General features: G+C 36.8%; 1 protein-coding gene across 1 annotated transcript in view; it reads left to right on the top strand.

The window, feature by feature from the left end:
- IL1RAPL1 (interleukin 1 receptor accessory protein like 1) overlaps positions 1–27,462 on the top strand; it is a 319,225-nt gene that overhangs the window by 12,626 nt on the left and 279,137 nt on the right. The window lies entirely within an intron of this gene.

Below are 27,462 nucleotides of genomic sequence, written 5' to 3' on the forward strand. Positions count from 1 at the left end.
ATCTTGCTAAGGTTGAGCCTTGAGGATGTCAGTCAAAGATGTGGCCTTCTCGTTATGGCCAGGAACCCATTTTCAGAACCTCCCAGGACAGAGGATGTTCATCATTACCAGACTTTCAAACTTTCACTTTATTTAAAGTTTGTTTTTTGCTTATAAAATCATTATACAGGTTACTGGTAGAAATTTTGAGAAATACAGGAAAAAATCTTGTTTCTTTACGTTGTAATAACATTCTGCTGCTTTTTCTTATTCCAGGTTTTATTTAAATTGACATTAGTTGACATATAGTGTAGTATTGGTTTCAGGAATAGGATTTAGTGATTCACCACCTACGTATAATACCCAGTGCTCATCCCAACAAATGCCCTCCTTAATTAATGCCCATCACCCATTTAGCCCTTCCCCCCACCCCTTGCCTCTAGCAACCCTTAGTTTGTTCTCTATAATTAAGTCTCTTATGGCTGTATTAAATATTAAATTAAATATTCTATTAAAAAATACTAAACAAAATATTTTTAATGACCACATGATATCCATCTGAAGGTCCTATAATTTTATATGTATTGCTGGAAATTTGGATTTTTCCAAATTTCATCATCCTAAATAATGATGTGGTGATCTTCACCTATACATTTTCCCTTAACTTTATAATTATTTCAACAGGTCACATTCCTAAAAGGAAAAATACTTGTAAAAGTAACTAATTTTATTAAAGTTTTTTGCTATATTTTCAGAATTCTTACCAAAGAAGTTGTATACACTCTCACCAGAAGTATATAATGGCTCTAATACATTTTAAAATCTTTTCAATTCAACTTGTTTAAGCTAAAAAAAAAAAAAGGGCTCACCCACTTCTCCCACTGTCTAGCCCCCCGCCTCTTGCAACTACCAGTCTGTTCTCTGAATCTTTGAACTTGTTTTTTGTTTCATTTTGGGTTTTGTTTTTTCTTTTTTTTAGATTCCAAATGTAAGAGAGATCATACTTTTTCTCTGACTTATTTCACTTAGCTTAGTACCTTCACAGTCCATCCAGGCTGTCACAAATTGCAAGATTTCAATCTTTTTAATGGCTGAGTAGTATTGCATTGTATATTTATACCACATCTTCTTTATCCATTCATCCACTGATGGACACGGTTGTTTCCATATCTTGACTATTGAAAACAATGCTGTAATGAACTTGCAGATGTACATATCATTTCAAATTATTGTTTTCATTATCTTCATATGAATACCCTGAAGTGGAATTGCCAGCTCATATGGTAGTTTTTTTTAACTTTTAATTTTAACAAAATTTTAACAAAAATTTTTAATTTTTTGAGGAAACTCCGTACTGTTTTCCATAGTGGTTGCACCCATTTACATTCCCACCAGCAGTGCACAAGTTTCCCTTTTTTCAACATCTTTGTCAACATTTATTATTTGTTGTCTTTGTGATAGTAGCCTTTCTGACAGGTGTGAGGTGATTTCTCATTGTGGTTTTGTTTGCATTTCCCTGATGATTAATAATGTGGAGCATCTTTTTATGTTCCTGTTGGCCATTTGTATGCCTTCTTTGAGCAATGTCTATTCAGATCTTCTGTCAACTTTTAAAATCACTTTGGGGGTGTTTTTATTGTTGGTATTATTAAGTTGTCTGAGTTCTTTGTATATTCTGAATATTAGCTCCTCAGAGACATGATTTGTAATTATTTTCTCTGATTCATTAGGTTTCCTTTTTGTTTTGTGAATGGCTTCCTTTGCCATGCAGAAGCTTTTTAGTTTGATGTTATCCCACTTGTATATTTTTGCCTTTGTTTCTTTTGCTTTTGGGGTCAGATCCAAAAATTCCATGTCAAAACTAATATCGAGCTTATGGCCTTTGTTTTTCCTTTCGAAGTTTTATGGTTTCAAGTCTTACATTCAAGCTGGTAACCCATTTTGAGTTAATGTTTGTGTAGGGTGTAAGATAGAAATCCAGTTTTCCCAATACCATTTATTAAAGAGATTGAGTTTTTTCCCATTGTATACTGCTTGGCTCCTTGTTCATAAATTAATAGAATATATACGTGGGGGGTCATTTCAGGGCTCTCTATTCTTTTCCATTGATCTGTGTCTGTTTTTATGCCAATACATACTTCTTAATTACTCTAATTCTGTAACATAGTTTGAAATCCAGCATGATGCCTCCAGCTTTGTTCTTCTTTATCAAGATGGCATTTGCTATTGGTAGTCTTTTGTGGTTCCATACAAATTTTAGAATTGATTGTTCTATTTTTGTGAAAAATCCAATTGGAATTTTATAGGGATTCCATTAAATCTGTATGTTGCTTTGGGAAGTTTGGAGATTTCAACAATATTAATTCTTCCAGTCCATGAACACAGAGTATCTTTTTACTTATATATTTATTTATTTTTGTCTTCAATTTATTTCATTAATGTCTTACATTTTTCAATATACAGGTCTTTCACCTGCTGGGTTAAACTTATTCCTAGGTATTTCATTCTTTTTGATGTAGTTGTAAGTGGGATTGCTTTCTTAATACCTCTTTCATAGAGTTAATTATTAGTGTTTAGAAAAGCAACAAATTTGTGTGTGTTGATTTTGTATCCTGCAACTTTACTCAATTCATTTATTAGTTCTAACAGGCTTTACAGTTTAGAGTTCTAATGAGTATAATAACTTTTTAACCTTTGATAAGATCAATAACATTATACATCTTTGTAATGTAGTGTTTTTGAAGGAAAAGTCAATTTCCTTTGATTTAGGAATTACTTCTTCCTCTCCCTTCTTACCTCTTTCTCTCACTCTGTACTCATTGCATACAAGTGGCCTCTCCTTTTTCAGAATTAGCCACATTTGGAGGATTTCAAATGAATCTAGTCTGTTTAGGCAAATGCCTATGGTTGATGAAATATGGAAACCTAATTGAATGTTTACACTCTCTGCTTTCTTCTCCTGCTTATACTAACACTCAACTGAGAACTTTCTCTAGATTCTATGTCTCTTAATAAAGCTCACAGTAATCTGATAATGTACTCTAGGCACAGGAAATGCCAATACATACTAATTGGTGACATGGTGTGCATGCCACAAAAGGCACACATCTCCAAATTTTCTGTAAAAGAAAATAATGACACTGAATTGAGTAATCTGCCCAGTATTGCTCTTATTTTTCTTTAATATCTAATATGTTTATTAACTTTGTTAAAAAAACAAACACTTCTATATCTGAGGAAATAAGAATTCCCCACACGTTAACCTGCAGAGGAAAGTGGTTGATGACAATACTGAAACTGCAGATTTTTCGTGATCTGTCCAAGTAAAGAGACACACATACATGTAACTATCCAATTTAGCTACAGGCTAATTAAAATAAAATGGCACACTGGAACTTAACTAGCACATCTTGCCTATTTTACCATATTATAGTTTGCAAAATTTTAAATTTCAACTAGACTGAAGGAAAAATGTTCATATCTTATATAATAGATCCTGACCGATATGTTTATAGGAAAACTCCTTGTCATGCAAATTATACATTCAATTTACTGTGATGCTAAAATAATTAGTTATTGAAAACATGCTCAACTTCATTGCTTTTTCTTTAGTAGAGTTGACACAAGATATTGCATTAGTTTCACGTATACGACATAGTGATTCATCAACTCAATACATTATGCTGGGCTCACTACAAGTGTAACTACCATCTGTCACCATACAACACTATTACGATACAATTGACTATATTCCCTTGTACTGTATCTTTTATTCCCATGACTTATTCATTCCATAACTCAGAGCCTTATATGTCCTGGAACTATGTATATAAATATATTGTGCCTGGAATGTGTTTTACTACAAATACACTAGTTGAATTTTTTAAGTTTATTTATTTTGAAAGAGAGAGAGAGAGAGGATCCTAAGCAGGCTGTGTGCCGCCAGCTCAGAGCCCAGCGTAGTACTCGAACTCATGAACCGAGATATCATGACCTAAGCTGAAACCAAGAGCTGGACACTTAACCACTGGAGCCACCCACGAGCCCCACTAGTTGAGTTTTTAATCCAAGGAGACACGATACGGAATTATTATCTAATATTTGCTAGCTAGGTGTATATTTTAATAACTTGAAACAAAACGTATTTTTCTGAATAGTTACTACTCTGACTAAAATTGCGAAGCCTCTTTGTTTCCTTTTTCAGGGAGGGAAATACAGTAAAACTTTGGATTGCAAGTAAGTTGTTCTGTGAGTGTTCCATAAGACAAGCAAACATTTCTAATAAATTTTAACTTGGTAAATGAGCGATGTCTTGCAATACGAGCCGTCCATGATGCCAGATGTCACATGACCACAACTGAGCCAATGGTTCTTGAAATTCACTTTAATATACAAGTGTTTATGGATTACCAGCATGTTTCCGGAATGAATTATGCTTGCAAACCAAGATTTTACTGTACTTATTATCAGTATCTTAGAAACAAGGAACAATTCAAGTGTTCAATTTGATATGTAATTCTGAAAGTGGCATATAATACTGTTGACTCTAAAAAAATACTTTGTTGCTGAGTCATGAAAGTGATGCATACTGGACCTTCGTTTCCAAGAGGTAGGGAAGTTAGTGTTGACTGAGTTTGTCCATCCACATTTACTCTTCTGGTTGTTTTTGACTTTATTCTTATTGCCACATAGGGAATTTACAAGACATATTTTCACTGACAGACTCGTATAAAATAACCCATAAAACTTTCCTTTCACTCTGGATGAAAACATGTATATCCAAGGTCCAAGTTTTAGATGAAAAATGATGTACTTGTTGCCGGCTTAAGAAAGATGGGCAGATCAACATGGCTCTATTGACTGACATAAAGCTTGTTAGGCATAAATCGGAGCTTCTGGACAAATAGGCATCATAATTAAAGCATGTAAAAGCAAATAAAGACTGGTATTATAATTATATAAAGTGATGGCATTCAGTTCTACTCAATCCAAATTTATCATGCCATGATAAATGAAAGTAATAACTTTTGACAGCTGTTGTGGTCTGATAGCTTACTTTTGCAAGCAAAAGCGCCTTAAAAATTATGATTCTAACCTGAGGAGAAATATTTCTCATATCAGTATTTAGTTACTATTTCATATCCTTAAGCAAATGAGAAATCAACAAATGGAACCTACTATTAGTATTCTAGGATCATTATATGCTGCAAGTTATATGAATCTCACAGATTTCAAAATCAAAGTCTTCTTTTAGCGCTAGAGAGGAGAAATAGGCTGGGTAAAAATGCAACTTGAATGTTTGCATTAAAAATTGCTATCTAAGCAGAAGTCACACTTCCTTTTTAAGTGTTAAATGCTCGAGGTCTAATGCTTGACAGGCTTGAAACCCAAAGAAAGATGGAGATGGAGGTTAGAACAGCTGCTATGGGTCATTGATATCTGAAAATTTGGAAGGCAGCTGAAGTGCTTGTTAAGATGCATTAAAAACTGGAATAGAGACCATGTAAGTGCGCCTGCTTTTTCTTACCTTGGAAAGGGGACGGAAGGGGGAGAAGATGGGAAGAAAGAAAAGATCCAAGAGAAAGTGTTGCCACAAAACCAATACAGAGAGTTCGTTGAAATTCCCAGATTTTGGTCTAGTTCCAGTCTAGTTTGTTGGACTTGGACACGAATCATGCAGATTACTCTTTTGTTATAAGACGGAGAGTACTATTTTATATGTTGTTGACTAGATATGTATAATTCTTCACAACTCTAAATTTAGGAATTTTATGAAGTAGAGGGGCTTTGGTAGTTATCAAGTCAAATCTTTCCTTTAACTGATGAGAAAACAGAGACCAAAAATTCCTATATGCTTTTATATCTCAAATTTTACAAAAAGAAAATTTAATATCATTGTTACGGTTTTATTATTGTTGTTGTTGTTGTTTAATTGTTTGGGTTACGATAAAAAGGAGGCATGTGACACCAATTCCCATTTCAGCACATTCTGTCACACAGACCTAGATGACAGTCCAGCTCTGTCACTTACTACTAGTATAACCTTGAACAAGCAGCCCTCGTTTACCAAAGTGATAAAAAAGGCACTATGATAAGACACGTCTATGGAGTTAGTGTGGGTATATAATGAGATAATGCATGTAAAGATTAGTGCATTGCCTGGTATATATTAAGTAGTCAGTACCTCCTTGCTGCTAGTAGTTGAGGTTTTCTTTTTTTAAGTTTACTTATTTATTTTGAGAGAGAGAGCAAGCATGAGCAGGGGAAGGGCAGAGAGAGGGAGAGAGAGAGTATCCCAAGCAGGCTTCCCACGGTCAACACAGAGCCCAACGCGGGGCTCGATTCCACAAGCTGTAAGATCATAACCTGAGCCGAAATCAAGAGTCAGCCACTTAACGGACTGAATTACCCAGGCACCCAGTAGTTGAGATATTTTAATGCTATACATTGAATGCTGTATATAGAAGATCCCTGAAATGCATTTTGCATGCCAATGATTACTTGATCATGTTTCTATTCTTACTAGCGTAACATACTTTGGTAGCAGATGTGAGTTTCATTATAGGATGGATAATATTTTAGAAAATTAATTTCTATCTCCCCTCTAACAACAACATGCGCACTAAGTTTTTCTACTGAAATTAGATTTTATCTTAAAGACGTTACTGATTTTAGATTACTTACTTCAACAAGTCTACCCAAGTGCATGTAGTAAATACATAGTTCTTTTTTTTTTTTATTTTTTTTAACGTTTTATTTAATTTTGAGACAGGGAGAGACAGAGCATGAACAGGGTAGGGTCAGAGAGAGGGAGACACAGAATCTGAAACAGGCTCCAGGCTCTGAGCTGTCAGCACAGAGCCCGACGTGCGGCTCGAACTCATGGACCGCGAGATCATGACCTGAGCCTGAGTCGGCCGCTTAACCGACTGGGCCACCCAGGCGCCCCGGTAAATACATAGTTCTAACAGAAGAAAAGTATTCCCTTTTTTTTTTTTTAATGACCGTGTAATGGTTGCTATGCCACGCAAATATATAAATGGCCATCAAGGAGAAAGTGAGTTTGAAAAACATTATTTTTCTAAACTAAAGAAACTCAGATATAATATTCTTAAGACAAAGGACATGAGGATAATTTTACAAAACAGAGCATCAAACCATTATGCCTGTCAAGTTCCTCCTGAAGGTTTTGGCGATAGTCATATTCATTTTACAGAAAAATACTGCTCTTCCTCTGACAAGCACCTTTATCACAAAGCTTTCCGAGTCATTCGTAATGATTGAAGTTTACTAGCATAGAAACATGCAGTGAGTATCCTATGTTAACAAGAGCTCCTTTTGAATTCGCAAAGTAAATGCCAATTTATCAGAAATAAACCTATCAAAAGACATTGTGGTGCAGAATACTAAAAGAGGTTTCAGAATAAGAGTATGTACCACATGACTGACGTTCATTAAAACAGAAACTATAAAAAGACCCATATCATTTAAAATTTGAATATAAAGAGAGATGTTCATCTATAAATTTCCTCCTGAATTTTGGCTAAATAACTGAGCATTCCTAAATTATATGCAGACTCTTCATGAAAAATAACTTGTTCTTGAATATGATTATGAAAATAGGATACCACTATTTTATGGTTTAACGTTAAAACACTTAGCATTCCAGTCATATCGTACTCTACTAACTTAATATGTTCCTACAGATTTGTGGGTAAATTGAAACATCATAATTTCTGAGAAGTTGTTCCTTTCATTTTTGATTGATCTTTAATTAGTAGTGGCTTAACATGTCAGTTTTAAGAGGCTCTGTCCCCCAGTCTCTCTTAAGCAGCTAATGATCAATGAAAGATTTATATGCACAAGAGAAACACGCTATTTAAAGGAATTCTGTGGTGAATCATTTTATATAAGAATCCTTTTGTAATTGGGGTGCCTGGGTGGCTCAGTCGGTTGAACGCCGGACTTCAGCTCAGGTCATGATCTCACACTCTGTGAGTTCGAGCTCCGCGTGGGGTTCTGTGCTGACAGCTCGGAGCCCGGAGCCTGCTTCGGGTTCTGTGTCTCCCTTTTTCTCTGCCCCTCCCCTGCTCATGCTCTGTCTTTCTCTGTCTCAAAAATAAATAAGAACATTAAAAAAATGTTTTTTAAAAAATGAATCCTTTTGTAATTGAAGAATCACCCCCATGACTTTTCTCTGTGGTAGCTCACAGTTTGACATTTTTCTGAGATGAGGTTCATCCCTATGAAACTGCAAGCGGTATTTCTCACTAACCCTGGTAAAGGATCAGCCGCCCATCACTTCATATGACTTCCCCTTGTCTACCAGTGAAAACTCACGTCCCCATTGTGGCTTTTTGCCTTCTCACTGAGGAAATATTAAATTTTATTCACCGGCTTCAGAATGAACAATATTTTCTTTTCATCTAATTCTTTGAAAATTGCTGTGGTAGTGTAGACTATTTGACCAGAATATCTCAGGTTCACTTATGACAAAACACTTTATTGTCCTAAGGGAGACACTTTGAAGGCCATCATCCTACCTTCTTTGCCTTGGTTTTGTGGAAATGTCCCCTAAAGAATGACTGCCAGTGGTGTCATTTGTTTTTCCACATCTATAATTGTGATGAGAGTTCTTATTTCCAAGTTTAAAGGGAGCATTTTGTATTTTGATTCTTCTGGAATTTATATGGCCATTTACATTACATCCTTCAGCTGATCACTTAATTTTTTCTAAATGTATTCATATCTTTTAGGAATGATTTTCTTTTTAATAGGACAAAATATATATACAATGATGTATATATGATATATGTACAATGAAATTGTAGATTTGAAATTGTATATTCAATTTGATGAAATTGAAATTTGATGTGCTACTTTCTGAATGCCTAAACATTCACCTTTCAAGATGTGCCTAAATGGTACACTCCAAAGATGCAAGATAAGCCCAAGGTATAGAATATCCAGAAGGCTTTAAAACCTGAGTCTCACAGTGAAGTCTCCTGAAGAGGCCTCTTTTCCAATTCACTGCACACAAGACCGGTGTTACTTTCTCAGAAACAGTAAGGATTTTTAAAAATTTTCTAGTTTAAATTCGTAAAAATCTAGTTACAGTGTATATTATCCAATTGAATAACTTTTAAAAAGAAAATTAAAAGCTTATCAGAGTTTTTACTTTCCAAAATTCAACTGTATTTAAGAAGTCTTGCTTCATTGGTCTGGTCAGCAGGTACCTCCCGCTTCGCCTTCTGGTCCGCAGTGAGCCTGAAAGAAAGGCTTCAAGCTCCTTAGGATTCCAGAAGAGTCAGCAATTCCCTCGCCCATTCACCGTCCTCGCAATGGTCTTATCAAGCTTATAGGCAGGGTGCAAGCTTTCTCAGTCTCCAAGAATTTTTGTTTCTAGTTTAATAAAAGCAGGACACCCACCTCAGGCTTGCTTGCTGAAGAATTGTGTTTACAGAAACTTGGCAGCTCTTTGAGTAGGAAGAGAACAAAGGGAACTGCATTGCTTTTCTGGAAAAATTAAATCGAACGCATCTTGTCACATCAAGCCATCACAAGAAATAGGAAACTTACGATATGATGAGTTTCAGGAAAATTTGAGATTATTACTACAAATATTCAGTAAGAAGCCATTATGTGAAATAGCTTTGGGAAAGTTCAGTAAGTCTTTTTGTGTTCTCTTCTTTAAAAAAAACTTTTAGTGTTTCTGATGAATGCTGAATATCTGATTTGATAACGTCAATTATCTTGGCAACTTTAAGACTTTTAAGTCATCAATTAAAAATTTTAAATGCTTTCTGAATAATGTACCTCATTTTGGCTAAAATTACTTGAGATGCAATTAGACTATTATGCAGATGCAGTCTACTTATTATGTACAGCCTGTTTATAAGTAGTATGGATATTTGCTTCAGAATTATATGCCACATATTATATTTATAGAAAGACTTATACAAGGATTTTTTTTAGATATAAATGTAATTTGTAGTGACTATTTTTCAGGGGAAAAAAACCCTTCTCTATTTCCCATGAACAATCTATTTTCCGTCCAATGCTATTTATTAGGATTTGCTACTAATTAGAGAGTGGGAGTAACATTTTTATATAATGAGGGATAAATAAAATAAATGAGTCTTATATTAGACGAATGCATGAGCTGGTAGCTGCAGGTGAAGTTAAGTGTCACAGAGAACATCAGTTACTGTATGTGAAAGAAATGTCAAACCAAGAGAGAATTATATCATTGACAGATTCGGGGTAGACAGGTCTTTATTTTCTTTCAGTCACTATTATATGTGCATGAAATAAAATAGAGAATTGAGCAAGCAGATAAACAATGTAGAAGGAAAATAATCCAAAAATGTTTCTTTTTTGTCTCAAATAGATGGCTATTTCAAGCAAGAGTTAATTTGCGGATTTTTTTTTTTTTTGATCAGCTTCCTGTGCCAAGACAATTTATGTTTAAGGAATCACAGGTTCTGATAGTGCATCACCAGGGCTCTGATCACAAGTGACAGGAATGGGACTGGCCTCAAGGATGAGTGGAACAATGCGCGAATTTTCTCCGTTTTTCTTCTCTGCCTCTCTCTGCATGTCACCATTTTTAGAGGCGGAACGTGGCAGGGTGTGGGCGAGCCCACAGGGTGAAAGCAGTGCTCTGCTCAGTTCTACTCAGGAGGAAAAGTAGAGTCTGGAAGTCTAGCTGGAGTTGGAGATTCTCTGAGGGGGAATTCCGATGGGCCTAGCTTAGGTCACAGATCTAAATTTTGAACAGATTGCTATGGCGTCACAGTGAGGTGTGTTAGCTCAGCCCTATCTCCCATGGCAGGGAAGCCTGTATGTTTATGTGAGTACATGAATGTTGGGCGGGGGGAGTAATGGGGCTTGTGCCAAATGAAGGAGATGAAGCGATAGTTACTACAGGGGCCAAGTTTTCATATTCGGTATTCATTTTATGTAAAGTCCTTGGTTAGTCCACATCCTATCAATTTAGCTGCCATTTTTATTATGTCTCTTCATTAGCTTGGAGGGGCCACAATTAGCCAGACTGATGCCTTTGAGTGCAGTCTCTCTCACGCTGAAAACTCTTCCTTTCCTTGCCTCTCCTCTCAACCACTCCTGACATCCCCTCTGTGTCTGAGGTGCGTACTTAGCTCCACCTGCATTCACCTCACCGCTGTCTCTGTGTCTTATGTTGTCTCTTACCCTTGAGCCTAATGTCAACCCCAAACTAAATGTCAGCTTCCCAGCCGTTAAAGACATTTTCAGGTAAAAGGTATGGTTCCCAAAAAGATAGAAATGCTACATCTTGGCTTATACAGTAAAGTTCATGTAATGTAAGTGAGTAGAGTAAGGTCAGGTATGATGTAATAAAGAGCATAGGTCCCACTTAAAGGAATCCACATTCATTTTTGTAAATTATATGGGTCTTGTAAAACACGTCTGGCACATGGTTTTAGTTTAATGGCCTCAATGTCTAGTCCCTTGGTTTGTAGATTTAGCGTTCATATCAGCAAATACAGTTGCATTGTGGTGCCACCTTAAAAATCGTGTAGGTTTACAATAGGATCTGGATTCAGAATTGCTACCGTGTTCATGATCTATGAATGGGTTCTAATGTGCTATAGGTTGGAACGTGCTTCAGACTGATGTGTAACATGTTTGGAACAACTAACATAATAAGCTCCATCATCAGAGAATCAGGGAGTTAAGAGCAACACAGTTAGTTATAAAGGGAGAATCACCCCATCAGGTGATATAGGAATCATGGAGGTAGAATCAAGTGATAAATTCTCTTTAGCAATCGGGCCCCACAGAAAGGTAATCATGCCTATTTTGTTATCACAGACTTGCTAAGTTAACAAAAGTAAAAACACCTATCAACTATGCCAGCAGACATTTTTACTTCTTTCTCCGCAAATTTTTCCTGGACGTATCTTTGCTTCTCGGGTGCCATACTTAAGAATGGGCAATATCTAATTTACTAGCAAAGACATACCAAGAAAAGGATGGACTATAGGATCTGTGATTATCCTGGCCTTATTAATTAGAGCTTACGTGCAGTGGCCTTCATGAGTTTAATGCAATCGTCATTTCTATGTATAATCATCAGAGTCAAGAGTTGAAGTGACAGAGAGTAGAAATCCTATAATGGACATAAGAATTTTGAGTTCAAAATACCAACAATTAAAATAAAATCCGTTTGTCAGACTCTTAGTTTTATTTTGGTCAGAAAAATCATCTTTGTAAAATTGGAGTAATGCTAGATTCACTGTTTAAAAATATCATGTTTGCCTCTTGGCTCGAAGATAAAGGCCAGTCCCTTCACCATCTGATTCCGTTTTATCTTCATCATTTCATTTACCCTCCTACTAGGTTTATACTATGTGCCAGACACTCTTGACCGTACCGTGGGTTTCCATGAATCTACCCTTTGCACATGTAATGCCTGCCATTTGGAATTCCCTCTCCTGCCTCTATGCCCTGTGCCTATTTACTCAAATTTTAAGATGCATGTCAGTGTCAACTTTAAGACTTCCCTGACTCCGCTCCTACTAGACAGAATTAAATAACACTTTTCAAGTACTAGCAAGTTTCTTTTTCACACTTTTGTTAGAGCATTTCTCTCATTTGGTGTATATATCATCATGCGTCAATTTCCCCTACCGCGCTTGGAACTCTTAAAGAAGGGGCTACCATCTTTTCATCTTCGCCTCCTGAATGTATAGGTAAATACCTGATATGCAGAAATAAATGAATGAACAAATCATGTACCATTTACTCAGGTTTAGTACTCATAAATAAAATCCAACTTTATAACTCATCCTTTTCCATAGCTATATACTACAGAGTAATAGAGCCACAACAAACTGTTGGTTTTGATTTGATTGCCTGGTATGATTGAAGATCCTATTTTATGGATGAAGGAGACAGATAAAAAAAGGGCCCAGGAGTCTGGCTGAGCTATGAAGATCTAACTGGGAAGCCCAGCAATAAATCAAATCCGAATCAGACAGAGGAGGAAACATCCAGTGGCTATTAAAGGTCAACAGACCTGTAAATAGGGGTTAAAAAAATAGTTACTTATCACAGTTCAGCCAGGAAACTGGTCTGGGTTAGAGGGTTAACTGGCATCTTGAGTTTAGTGCAGATCTGTAAAGTTTAGTCAAATAGACTTTATACTTTTAGGGGCCCAGAATAAGAGATGAGTTCACTGGTTCCATTTACTACTTTGTTATTGAGTGTCTACCAGGCACAAAGTCTGCTAAAACCTAGGTAGGTAGGTAGGTAGGTAGGTAGGTAGGTAGGTAGAAGCCTGTCTCCAAAGACTTGATATTACATTCTTGGTTAACCTCAGGGATGATCCTTGTTCCTCAAGAAGAGGCCAAGACTTTCTGTCCTTGTTTATAATTTCAGCCATGAGTGAATGACAGCTCCCATTCAAAAGAGTATTTTAATCAACCAGAAAGTCAAGATGCTGTAGGTGCAGCTTTCCTTGATTAATGATCATAATTTCTCTTTTGCATTTGGAGTGTCTTGTATTTGCAAGGCATTTTCGTATGGTGTCTCATTTCATCTTTTTAATAGTCTGTTACATCTGTATTATGCCTCCATTTTACAGATTGTGACTGAAACTTATATGCTGCACTCTTGGGATATTTCTATACACTAGTGTATTGATTATTGTTTCCTTCTTCATTCCTTTGTTAAATTCTGATTGTGAGTGCTGCTCTCTTGAATCCATGACCCTTCTGTAATGTTTAGAATGGTCTCATCTTTATGGACCACTTCATTTCTATTTTATCCCACTGTTAATAGATCCTGTGTCCTATCAAATAGAACATCCGGTAATAATACTTGAATATGAACTTGTCCTTGAAATGTTTCTCAGGGTTTTTTTTTCCTATTCAATTGCTTGTCGTCTGGATCTGCTTCTGTTCATCTCTGCCTCCTGTTTTTTCATTCCCATTTTTTTGTACTTCTGCCCTCTCAAGTACATTTTAACAGACACTTTTCTTCTTCCACTGATCTTCAAGCATGAAATTTCTTTTCAAGGCACTTAAGAAAATGGAAGTGGTTAGAGCATTCATGAACAGAATGTCTTGTGAGCTGCAAAAGTTAATGTGAGAAAAGCAGATAGAAGAGTGGCTAGTTCATCAGAGTTTTTGCTCTGTAAAAAGCAGCAAATTATAGTCTTTTCTTAAATAGCAAGCAAAAAGCAAGTGGTCTCATTTCATTTCTTAAAATAGGCAAAGTGAAACTAATAATTGATTTGTCAATTTGCTGTGACTATTAATTCCCTGCACCCAAAGTTGGCTTTTGTTAATTTAGGATTTACACTTTCTTTCTGAATATAATTATCTGACTATATATAGATAAGTAATTTAAAGCCAGCTAATGATTGTTTGAGCATTAAAGTTAAGAACTATCTAGACATTAGTAAATTATCCATTTAGAAAACCTGTAATAATTGGATCAAAATTAATTTTAGCTCAGAAGTTAAATTGTACTTAAGGTAATTTTATGACATTTACAGTGTATCTTGTATGTGGCTTGTAAAACCATATGTTCACTTTAAAGAACTTGATAAAGTTTTTATAGAAATAGAAATGCTTTTATAATGTAAACGTATGCTTCATTAACCTAATAAGGTAATTTGAGAGTTTTCCTTTGGGCTGACATTTACTAAGTCAAGGCCCCATAAGCATTCGTGTCACAAAACTTCCACCAATTGTGAAAATGATTATAAGAATGAAAGTAGCATAGTAACTAAGTGAACATTCTATTTTAAACTTCAATAAGTCAAAGAATGTAAGCATTAATTTATTGCATTTTCACAGTAGCATAATATTGAGAATAAGATAGAGATTGACTTCATTGTGGCTTATGAGACTAGTTTCTCAATGGAGAGATATGACTTAGATTCTCAAAGGTTATTGAAATAATGATCAATTCAATCCTTAAATATGGGAGAGCATTTTACCTTCAGTTTGGTAATTCAGAACACGTGTATTTTAATATGTTAACATTGTAAGTTGACATTTTCACTTTTAATTTATTTTCTTTTTTTCTATAATTTATTTATTTCTTATAATTTACATCCAAGTTAGCACATGCTGCAACCATGATTTCAGGAGTAGATTCCTTAAGCCCCTTACCCAATTAGCCCATCCCCCTTCCCACAACCCCTCCAGCAACTCTCTGTTCTCCATATTTATGAGTCTCTTATGTTTTGTCCCCTCCCTGTTTTTATATTATTTTTGCTTACTTTATTTTCTTCCTTCAAATGAATAGGTCCTTGGTATTGTCACCTACTGACACAAGCCATTGGGTCAGTCTTGCCACCGACTAATAAAGTGAGAATCTCAGTGGCCTGAACATCTTCATCTCCAGCTGTCTTTGGCAATGATTTATTTTATTTTTTTTTCTTTTATTTGAGAGAGAGAGCGTGTGAGCAGCAAAGAGGGACACAGGGAGAAAGGCAGAGGGAGAGAGAGAGAATCTCAAGCAGGATCCATACCCAGTGCAGAGCCCACTGTGGGGCCCAATCCCATGACCCTGGCATCATGACCTGAGCCAAAATCAAGAGCCAGATGTTCTACTGACTGAGCCATCCATGCGCCTCTCTATGGTAATGATTTTTAAGAATGGACATCATAAATACCTGTAGAGTTTTTACAAAACATATGCACTCATTTTCTCAACTCCCCTGCCTCCCCCTAGACCTGAAATTTTACTCTATTAGTTCTGGAATAGAGGCTGGGAATCACTGTTACGTGTTCTGCTGGGAATTTTACGGCCTACAAACAAAAATCTTACAGTCATATATCCATACTTATGTATCTCTATCTATATATCTGTCTGTATTTGTTCTGAACTGATGGTTCTGATATTTTTTTAGTCGTAATCACGATCACTTTACTTTCTGGAGCTCTTTGCTGTGCACGCGAGGGATCTAACAGACACAGACACATCTGGGTTATCTCACCAGTCAGGCTGCTATTGTCAAGGAAGCAAGACTCTCACTCAGGCCCAGAGGGTACACATAAGATCTGAATATCCTTCCAAGTGGAAACTAGCTACTGGGGAAAGAGGTGGGGATCACTTGGGTAAAGAAGGCACTTCTCAAAGTGTAGCAGAAATACAGCAACAGTTTGTGTCGCTTAGCTTACTAAAAACCCATCTTGGTATCTTTATTGTTTCCTGTGGCTGCTGTAACAAATTACCATGATGCAGGTGCCTTAAAACAGGAAAACTGCACTCTCTTACAGTTCTGGAAACCAGTGGTCTGAAATCAAGGACTGCACTGCATCTGGAGACACTAGGGAAGGAATTTCGCTTCCTCTGGCATCTGGAGGTTGTCAGTATCCCTTGACTTGCAGCCACATCACTCCTGTGCTGCCTCTGTGGTCACCAATGCCCACCTTCCCTCCTTTGTGTTTTTTCTCTTCTGTCTGTTTCAGATCTCCCTCTGCCTTTTCTTTATAAGACATTTGTTGTAGGATTTAGGACCCACATGAGTGGGCCTGAATTTAATGGCATCTGCAAAAACATTTTTTCCCAATAAAGTAACATTCACAGCTTCCAGAGATTAAGATGGGACGTATTTTAGGGGCCACCTTCCAACCCACTACAGTATCTGTCACATGTTCTACTACACTCACAGAAACTGTGATACTAAGTAAAGAAGCTCACAAGGTGAATGAACAGCAAAGTATCAACACAAGCCCCATTCAGTAATTATCAGGCCTGCTCACGTGTGGATGTGCACAGAGTATGCATATGTGTATGTACACGTGTGTGTGTGTGTGTGTGTGTGTGTGTGTGTTGTGTTTTGTGGTCTTTTCTTTTTACCTGAAGGATCCCTCTTCTAGGTAGCCCTTGAGGTTACCGTTTGGGGAAGAAATCATTAGAGGTCATCCATAGCACAAGAGTTTTAAAATGCCCAATAAATGGCACAAAGAGAAGGATTCCTTTACCCCTTTCCAAGGAGAAAAAAAACCACACATGATAGTCCTGCTGGTTCTGAGAGAGCAAAGAAAGTTCGATCTTAACTCTTCAGAGGTGAATCTGGCAATATTAAGTTGTTCTTTTACATTTGGCAAGAGTTAATCCACCTGCAGTGGAAAGAATGTCTGGTTATAAATGGATTGGCGGTTCTGTCTACTAAGAAATGGTCTTCTGGACCTTGTTCTGGTCTCCTGGTATTCACAAATAAAATGTTACAAATAATATGCCTTTCTCCATTAGCAGACACCCTGGTATCTAGTCATAACAGTTATAGGCAAAGCTTTTTAAAACTATGGAGGTGGTCATTTACATTGTCCAGCATCCTAGGTCTTTTGATTCTCTAGCAGAGTTACAATATTAAAGTCTTTCAAGGTACTAGTAAGAAGCTATTCATTGAAACAAGCATTTGTTGAATGCTTGCCATATATGCAGCATAGCATTAGACAAAGTTGTACATGAAACCGAAAAGAATGCACTGTATGAATTTAGAGAAGAACTGATTTTATTTTACTTTACTTGTTAAAGTTTATTTATTTTGGGGTGGGGGGATGAAAGTGAGGGAAGGACAGAGAGAGAGAGAGAGAGAGAGAGAGAGAGAGAATACCAAGCAGGCTCTGCGCTGACATTGAGTTCGCTAACATGAACCGTGAGACCATGACCTGAGCCAAAGTTGGATGCTTAACCGACTGAATCACCCACGTGCCCCCAAGGAGAGCTGATTTTAAAAGCAGGATCAAGCAAGTCCTCACTGTGAATGTGTTATGTGAGATACACCTTGTTTAAGGGGTAGGATTTAGGCCAGTGAAGTAGAAGGGCATTGCTCAAAGACCAGTGTTAAGAGAGAGACAGAGATAAGAAGACATATGTTGACTTTGGAAGCTGGGCAGTATGACAACCAACTGAAGCAATTCAGCCAAGTGACCTGATAGAAAATGTAGTGCCAGAAAAATGATAATAAAGGTACATTTTCACTAAAGTGAAAGCACTCCAGTGAGGTGTAATTTTTTTTTAATGTTTTTATTTATTTTTGAGACAGAGAGAGACAGAGCATGAGCAAGGGTAGGGGCAGAGAGAGAGGGAGACACAGAATCCGAAGGAGGCCCCAGACTCCAAGCTGTCAGCCCAGAGCCTGACGCGGGGCTCGAACTCACGGAGCGCGAGATCGTGACCTGAGCCGAAGTCGGATGCTTAACCGACTGAGCCACCCAGGCGCCCCTGTAATTTTTTTTTTTTAAGAGGAAGCAAGAGAGCCTGATTGGCAAGGTAGTCTCATAGTAGACTATAAGAGAATAAAGAAACCAATCAGGAGACTAATTGTCTAGGTGAAAAATAAGAGATTAGAATCTGAAAAAGGACAGATTTTGGTGGCGGTGGTTGTAGTGGTGGTACTCTTTCAGAGGAAGTCAGAGCTATAAATCTTATCGATGTATCAACTTTGAGGAAGTAAAGTTAACAGAAAGAGGAATCACAGGAAATAAGGGTTAACTATCACTGACTGGGAGGATGGTGATGCCAGTAAGAAGGAGGATCCAAAAAGATAAGCAATATTCAGGGGAAATATGTTGAATCAGACTGTGGTTACAGGACTGTGGTGGCACATTTTGGCAAGGCTCTCTCTCAGTTGGAAACGTGGGCATAGCTTGAGTGAGATGTCTGGGCCAGACAAGCATTTGAGAGATCCTCCTCCTGGAGAGGAAGCCGGATAATTATTGATTGGTCTGAGAGATAACTTACATTTTTTTTTTTTTACTTTGTCTCAAACTATTATTGTAATAATTAAGTATACAAGATTCTGAAAGTCTTATTTTCCTCTTGAGGACAGAAGATGAGTTTCATTTATCTCTGAATGACCAATAGATAGATTATGTTCAATAAATACTTGTTCAATGACTGAAGTTGAATGATAGTGTTTCTGAGATTATCTTGTTTTTCCAAGTACAGTGGAAACTCTTTCATATTTACTGTCATGTCCTGTGAAAAGCACTTTTAGGAGTTTTGCTGCCATTATATTATCGTCTTTCAAGTTTCCAGGTATTTTTAAATTTATTTTAATTATTTAAAAACATGATTGTAAGATGTAACTAAGAAAACTGCCTGTTGAGGCTCCTGGGTGGTGCAGTCGGTTAAGCGTCCGACTTCAGCCAGGTCACGATCTCGCGGTCCGTGAGTTCGAGCCCCGCGTCAGGCTCTGAGCTGATGGCTCGGAGCCTGGAGCCTGCTTCCGGTTCTGTGTCTCCCTCTCTCTCTGCCCCTCCCCCGTTCATGCTCTGTCTCTCTCTGTCCCAAATAAATAAATAAACGTTGAAAAAAAAATTTAAAAAAAAAGAAAACTGCCTGTTATTTCCACAACTGAGTTATATCCATTGAAACTCACTCATCCACAAATATATATTATCAGATTAATATCTCGGTAGAGACTTTATGAATGATGCCTTTTCTTTTCCCTACTGCTTCATTTTCTTGTCTTTCTGTTCAGGAAAGAAAGGTATATATACATGTTGTTAAAATATTTAGTAACTGAATAATTTAGGCAAAAGTTTAAATAAATGGGAATATGGTGGGAAATTCTTAAAAAGTTAATTAACTCAATTCTTTTCCATAATTTCTTTAAAAGAAATGGAGACAGACACATATTTGATTGGTATTGATTTGGAACTGTGTCTGTTTACATTTGAATTCCTGTGACCTGCTTACCACTTTTAAGTTTTGTATTGTTTTCTTCTTCTTTTCTCTATCTTTCTATGCTATATTGATTTCTGAGCTTTTGAGGGACTTCCATTTTCCAGCTCATTTAAGTACATTTCATCCTGCTGTGTTGGTCATCAGGAAGTCACAAAAATGGTACACAAATGGCCATATAATGCAATGTGATTTGAAACAAAGAGGAATTGCACTTGTGTGCACACACGGGGTTTTTGTCCTGAGTTGTTGTAGTTAGAAAGTAAAGAGTTATCAGATTTTTTTCATGAAAGTAATGACAATTTTGAGTGCCATTTAGAACAGTGGTTCTAAAACATTTAGATTTCAAGAACCAGTTGAACTATTTGGATGAATTATGAATGAATGGATGAAGTGGATGCCCACAAAGTTGTCAATTTATCTAGTTTGCCAAATGATATTATTAAAACAAAATAAAAAAGTATCATCTGTCATCAGTGTAATTTGTAATTTCTTAAAAGAGCAATTTGAAATCCAAAACTTAGGTTTCTCAAAGAAAAGGGCAGTCCTTTGCATTGAACACATTCAGTTTTATATACATTTTTAAAAGCTCACGGTCTCATCCTCTCCATTTCCCCAAATTTTGTTTCGAAGAGTATCTCAAGACTGTTACTGATCATGCCCTGCTTCCGGGAAAGACTATAGTCATAATACCTTTTGTTTCTTCCGCACTAAGGTAAAACATTTGCCTCTGGAAACTAATTAGAATTCACAATTACATTTCTCCTGTATTTCCGAATGGGATGTCCTCATTGATATGTGTGTTTGCGTATTTCACCTACAATGTATGTGCCACTACTTTTGTCATAGGTACATGTACATATGCTTAGGGGACATGTTATAGAAGCCATCTGATATAAAACAGAAGCACCTCCTCTCCTCCCCCGCACACAGTGCTATCCTACTTGACAGAGGTAACCACCTGCATCTGTTACGGCTGACTGTTGTTATTTACTTCCATGTCTTTAATAACACGCTTGTACCACAACTTCCTTTTCTTGTTTATTGAAATTGATCTATTGATTTAATCTATTGACTTCAGGTTATTGTAGATAAAGATATAGTTCTCTTTTACATTCTCAATTTGTGCATGTCCTGCCTGCTCAGCCTCCTCTCTGGTGATTTTCGCTCCATCATCCACCAGTTGTTTCTGAGTATGGAAACGCTAATCAAAGCCGAGCCATTCCATATAGTACTTTTCTATCTCTCTCTTCTGCTTTGATTTCTGGGAGACTTCCTGACTTTATCTTCCAACCCTCTGGCTGATTTTTTCATTTTCTGATACATATTTTTGTTTTTCAGTGTTTTTCTTGTTTTCTACAGTCATCATTCCGCTAGCAGTCTGTTCTTGTCACACAGAGGCGCTAGCATCTCCTCTCTGAGAGCTTTTAAGTTAGTTTTTCTGTTTTGTTTCAGGAGGTTGCTTTTCTCTCTCTATACTCTTTATCCTCCCCGAAGTCCCTATTGACTGTTTGTGTGTTTGGGTCTCCCCCATGCCCAAGACTTCCTACAATTGTTTGGTAGTCTTTGTCATTAAGTGTAAGGGAGTAAAAAGGTACTTGGGAACTTTCACATGGGGTTCATGGTTTGTTTGTCTGGCTAGCTGGGAAACCCCTGCTCTCAGTGTCTTCGGGCCTTTAGTTTTGCACTGGTCACATTCACAGTATTCCTAGTATTCTGTTTTATCTATTAGCTTCTGAGAGGTGAATGAGAAAGGATGTTACATTCATCATAAAAACATGCCTAAACATGCCTTTGGCTGTGCAGAGATTCCCTTTCCTTCTCTCCAGGGAATAAACTTCTAGTCTCTGCCACAGTGGAGAAGGGAATCAATCTCATTGATTCTTTAAAAGATTTTGAACAATTTCTCCTATTTTTGTCCCATTCTCATCCTCCCTTGCATAGATACCTAGTGTGATCAATTCCTTACCTTTTGAAGAGTTCTGCTATTGGTAATCGTGTTGTTTCTTGGCATCGTTGTCAGTTAGATTAGGGCTCAGCATTTTCAGGTCTTCTGAGTAAGTTACTACTTGTTCATTAACTATCTAGCTTTTAAAATTCTGCTTTGAGTCCTCTCCTGTTTCCTTTGTCATTATGGGTTTGTACCTAACTAAAACTCCCTTTATATTTCTTTCTTTTCACAGAAGGAAAAACGACTCTATTTCTGTGTTTGTTCCACCATCATTACCTGATAATTTGCATGTGACTTTAGGAAATTGGTCCTTGACATTTTATAAGATGATGGCATAAAAGTAAATTGTCAACAAGTCTTCATAGAGGATTTATGAACTTGAGCAATAATGGTGATACTCTGTATTAGCTAATCTGACACAACTCTAAATTAAAGTGAACCTAGTAATGTTTGCTATTGTTGATATGCTCTGAACATTGTGAGTGGCAGTCATTTTAATTAGTCTGTGGATAGTTACAGTCATGTACCTAAATCCCTTTAGTGGTCGCTTTTTAACATCTATAACATGGCAGTACTGAAACCACTGTTTTCTCTTTGAGTTTTTGTTGTTGTTGTTGTTTGTTTGTTTGTTTGTTTTTTACTGTGGTGGAGAAGGTCAACCATGCTTTGTGGGTCAGAATTATTGAGAGGGTGCTTTTATTTGGCTTAGCATTTTCATATCTTTTTAGCTTAACTGTCTACCGTGAGACTAAGCTTATTACGGTCATATAAGATTTGTTAAGCAGCACTAGTCATATCTAAAATCCACCACATGAGTGGTTTATCCTCATTTCAGGAAAACCCATATACCAGATTTAACAAGCAGTGTTTCTTCTTGTTGAATTTTTAATACATGTTGTGGACAGTCGAATCAAACCAAAACCTGTTGTATCATCTGTTTAGAAGAACTCAGGCACTTTGTATACACTTGGAGAAAGTGTGTCCTCGAACTAGCTATAAATGGATCCTGCTGAATTCTGCTTTTTTCTCCATGATCTTATCCTGTCAAACATGAAACTTTCCTCTTCTTCAGTTTCTCAACCATAAGAATTTAACTTCAGCTTGCCCATTCAATTTTATCCTTTATTCCTGGAGCAAGAGATGTCCCAGTACTGATTCAGGTTCCACATTTATGGAGGGCCCAGTATGCCTGCCATGTGTGTACAGGTGTCAATCAGGGAGCATGTCCCTCCAGCCAGGGAGGCTGGTGTCTGTGTGTATATGTATATGTGAATAATAATTCAGTATGAAGGATATGAATAGAGATCTTTAGGTCTTGGTGTGGGTAAAGATCTTTAAGGACAGCATAGATGAGAAAGCTGTGTCTGCTCAGGGAGGATACACAAGGCTCTTTCAGGGAGATAGTGTTGGCTTTGGGACTCAGGAGTTGAGTATAATTTCTCCAGGTAGAGAAACACACCCTAGACCAAAAAATAGTATCAGCAAAGGCTTGTGAGTGGCAATAAATCTGAGTGGCTGCAATAAAGAAATACCCTGGCATATAATTAATAAAAATTCACCATTAGGTCTAACTGTAACAGGAACTCACACTGAGTATTTCTTCTGTGTCAGACCCCATGCTAAGAGCTTTTCCTGAGTAATCTCATATAAAACATAAACTGTATCATCAACTACATTTTACAGATGAGGAGCTCGAGGCACAGATAAGTTTCCCAAGTTCACATAGTTACTGGTGAAAATGAGACTTGAACCCAAGTAGTCTGATGCTAAGACTCATGTTCTTCATTGCTGTGCTAACAGCAACTGACAGAAATACTTACCTCTGTCAACTATAATTATTCTTTGGCCTCCAATTATGTAATTTGAGTATATGGGGCACCCAGGAACACATCCCATGTGGGATTGTGGTTGGTGATGGTGTCAAAGATGCTTAACCTCTTTTTCTGTTTGGGCTAACTAATAAGCACTCTTGATATGTTAGCGGACAGCTTCACTATAGATAGCAATGTAGCTTTTCATAATAGAAATAAATAACATCTCTTTTGGTAAATTTGAATACCTCCTAATCAAGTGGGTGATTTATGAAATGCTTTTCCCTGTGAATAAAAATTTAAAGCAAGGAGAGACCTTAGAACACAGTTTCTCAACCTCAGCACTCTTGACATTTTAGGGAAAATAATTATTTGTTGTGGAGGTAGGGGGGTGTCTACTAGGGTCACTGGGTGTTGTATGTAAGCGATCAATCACAGGAATCTACCCCCCCAAAACCAAGGGCACATTGTGTACACTGTATGTTAGCCAACTTGACACTAAATTATATTTTAAAAAAGGATAATTAGGAATATTCACGGCCTCTACCCACTAGATGCCAGTAACACTCAGACAATTGCAATAACCAAAAATGCCTCCAGACATAGCCAAATATCCCCTGTAGGCTGAAAAAGCTCCTACCACTCAGGTTGAGAAACCACTGCCTTAGAAAAATCCTTGTGATCCCCTTAGCTTTACACAAGAAGAGAATTGAAGTGCTGTAATGAAGGTCACACACTCAACATGGGCCGAATTTTGATAGATCTCAGGACTCCTAATCCCAAATCCATATTTCACATACAAGCTGCCTAAGGCTGTGTCTTCAATTTAAAACAATACCTCCAGAAAGTATGGTTTAAAAAGAGTTCCTACACCATCCATAACAACTCAGTAAGATAGGTGGTATAAACCCAATTTTATCAGTGCAAATGCATAACAGAAAAGGTTATGATGTCTCCAAGGTCACATATCTAGTGGGGAAAAGAACCTGGACCCAAGATTTCAGATAACAATTCCATTGCTCTTTCCAAAATTGATGCTTGTCCCCCTTGGTCAGCATGGGCTTGATTTGAGAAAGGAACAACAGAAAAACTCTTGAGGGACATTTCTGCATAAAGTTTTTTTATTTCCAGCACTCTGATTCTGAAATTTTTCTTTGCAGCAGAATAATAGCAGTAGCATATTTTAATTAGTGAGGAGAAGTGAGTCATATACCGACATGGATATTTGCTATTTACTAGCTTGTGTCTAGCTATAATTTTCTCTTATACCTGAATGGTTAAGAACAAATCACCTCAAAAACATAAAAATTATTTAAATTATTTCATAGTATGGATGCCTCAACTATACAGACCTAAATACTAGTGATTTCCCAAGACTTAGAGAAGAGCATGAATGAAGTCATATTTCAAAGATTTTGCTGTCTTGAATTGTATAATAGGTCTCTGTCACGTAGTGATATGCAATCTAAATATTTAACTACCTACCTCTTTCCATCCATCACTGGGCTCCCAAATGAAAGGCCTCTATGGAGAGAATCTCTCTTTGGTCAAATCCTAGCAGGTCAACATGGTAAAGTGTCAGCCCTTTCTGAGAAGTCAAGAGTAAGCAGTTCTGAACAGGCCTCCCAGCTATAACTGAGCACACAGGGCTATTTCTCTATTAAAAACAAATTTAGTCTCAAAGTTTAAATTCCATTTAGTTTGTGTAGTGGCTTACATGAAACTATACAAATGAGTAAAAGAAAACACCAAGAACAAGGTTTTTATATATGCATAGTAATGTTTAAATTTTTAACGGCCCTAAGCTAACACAAGACCTGTCCACTGTGTTTGTAAATTACATATTGCCATGTCTGGGCAAAATATGTATGTGTTTGTGTGTGTGTGTGTGTGTGTGTGTGTGTGTGTGCATCATATATTACCTAAAACTAAAATCAGTGTAAGAAAATAAAATTAGTATCTGTAAATATCTGGAATAAATGAAAAAATGTTGTGTACATACTCCAGAAAATTTCAGAATAGGAAATTCAAATGAAAGGATTTATTTGTTTGTTTTCAAAATAAAAGGGTTTTAAAACTTCTCCCTGCAGTGATCAATTCTGAAGCCGCTAGAAAAGGATGCACATCTGACTCCTCACATACAATGAATCACTAGGTTCTGTTGACCACATTTCCTCAATATATCACAAACCTGCTCACTCCTCTCCTTCACAGTGGACATGAGCACATCAGCCTGTCAGCATCTCATTAGGAGTATTCCACTTGCTTTTTAATTGTTCTTTCACATCTACTCTTGCCCCCTTCTAATTTGGCCCAAAGCAACCACCATGAGGTTTCCAAAATGTCAAATGGATCATGGCCTCATTCTTCTTAAATCCCTTCCATGGCTTTCCTTTGAACTTGGGATAAAATTCTTAATACAGATCATAAAGCCATATACCCTTGCTGTCCCCAGTGTCTTCTTTGGCCAGTTTTTCCCTCGTCACTATTCTCCATGCACACCCCACCATGGATCAGATTCCTCCCAACTAGAGCCTTCATACTTGCTCTTTCCTATTCCTGAAATTTTCCTTTTTCATGCCTTCATTTGGCCCATTTTGACTCATTATTCAAGTCTAAGCTTAAATACCACAGCCTCTAGGAATTTTCCAAGACTATCCCAGAGTATCCTAGAATCTCCCAGATTGTCCCAGAATTCTGGGTATTCACTCTCTTAGTATCCTGTTCCTCCTTATTGCAACAAAAATCTCATGTAACTCTAGAATCATTTGTTAAATGTCTGTCTTTCTCAGTAAGCTTCAAGATGGCAAAGTTCTAAGTCTGTTTTTCCCACAGTACACTACTAGTAGCTAGCACAGTGCTCAACATATAGTAGGCATGCCATAAGAGATTGTTGGATGGATCCAGAAAAAAGAAAGAAGGAAAGAAAGAAATAAAGAAAGAGGAAGGAAGGATGGAAAGAGGGAGGGGAGGGAAGGGAAGGAATTTGTAAGTGGGAAGCTCCTGCCTTTAGTATTCTAACTCTAAACTTCTTTAATTTCTATTACTTTCTCCATGCAGATAGCAGTCCTGTATGCAATGAACATTCCTAACTTGATAACTGAAATAACTTTCAGAAATAGGCCAATAATTTTAACTTTTGAATATAGACTTAAAGAAAATATTATATGTACATGTAGGACCTATAAAAATAGTCAAATTTATTATGAAGTATAGAATTTCTGTTTTTATTTTATTTTGCAGAATTTAATTCATCTTTATGAATGGTAATTCTTTTGATAGAATGTAATTCAAAAGTTATGGAAGGATATATATAATCAAAAGTTTATGTCCTAACCCGAACTACCCATTTCTCTCCAAAAGCAACCGGGTCTCCAATTGCGTGCCATAATTTGATTTTGATTTAATGATTTCTGAATTGGTTCACTGTTTGGTTTCCTTTTGTTTTGCTTTGTTATTCTCAGCCTTGGCTTTTGTCAGCACTGAAATAGTTGCTTTAATGGTAATTACTATTACATAACTCATGTGAGTGTAACATGTATGGATATAAATATCTTCCAGTATGCTGGATTCTATTATACAGTCATTTCATTTTCAAATATTTTTCTGTCTTGTAAAACAGTCATTTATCAAATGACCTTGCTTTTACAATCATACAGGGAGATAGTTATTGGACTTCAAAAACATTATTAAAATGATTGCTGAAGTTCTTTGCAGAAAATTTTTCAAGGTTTTATTCCAAAGACTCTATTCTTTAGAAACCCCAGCCAGAAATTCTACTTCATAAGTCTTGTCACAGCAAATTAGGTCTTAACTTTCTGTTCCCTGTAAAAAGTGACTAACTCCCTAATCAAGACATTTTTCTCATGTTTTGATTGGTCTGACCTTTTCAAGTTGACTAAATGTTAGTGATTTTTAAAATAGCTTTCAACAGATTCCTTGTGATTGGCCACATCTCGACTGGCCCAAAAGGAAGGGATGACTTCACCCTTTATGAAAGCAGAATACTGACAGCCTTTTTCTTCA

Source organism: Prionailurus bengalensis, chromosome X, assembly GCF_016509475.1.
Source record: "Prionailurus bengalensis isolate Pbe53 chromosome X, Fcat_Pben_1.1_paternal_pri, whole genome shotgun sequence".
Lineage (NCBI taxonomy): Eukaryota > Metazoa > Chordata > Mammalia > Carnivora > Felidae > Prionailurus > Prionailurus bengalensis.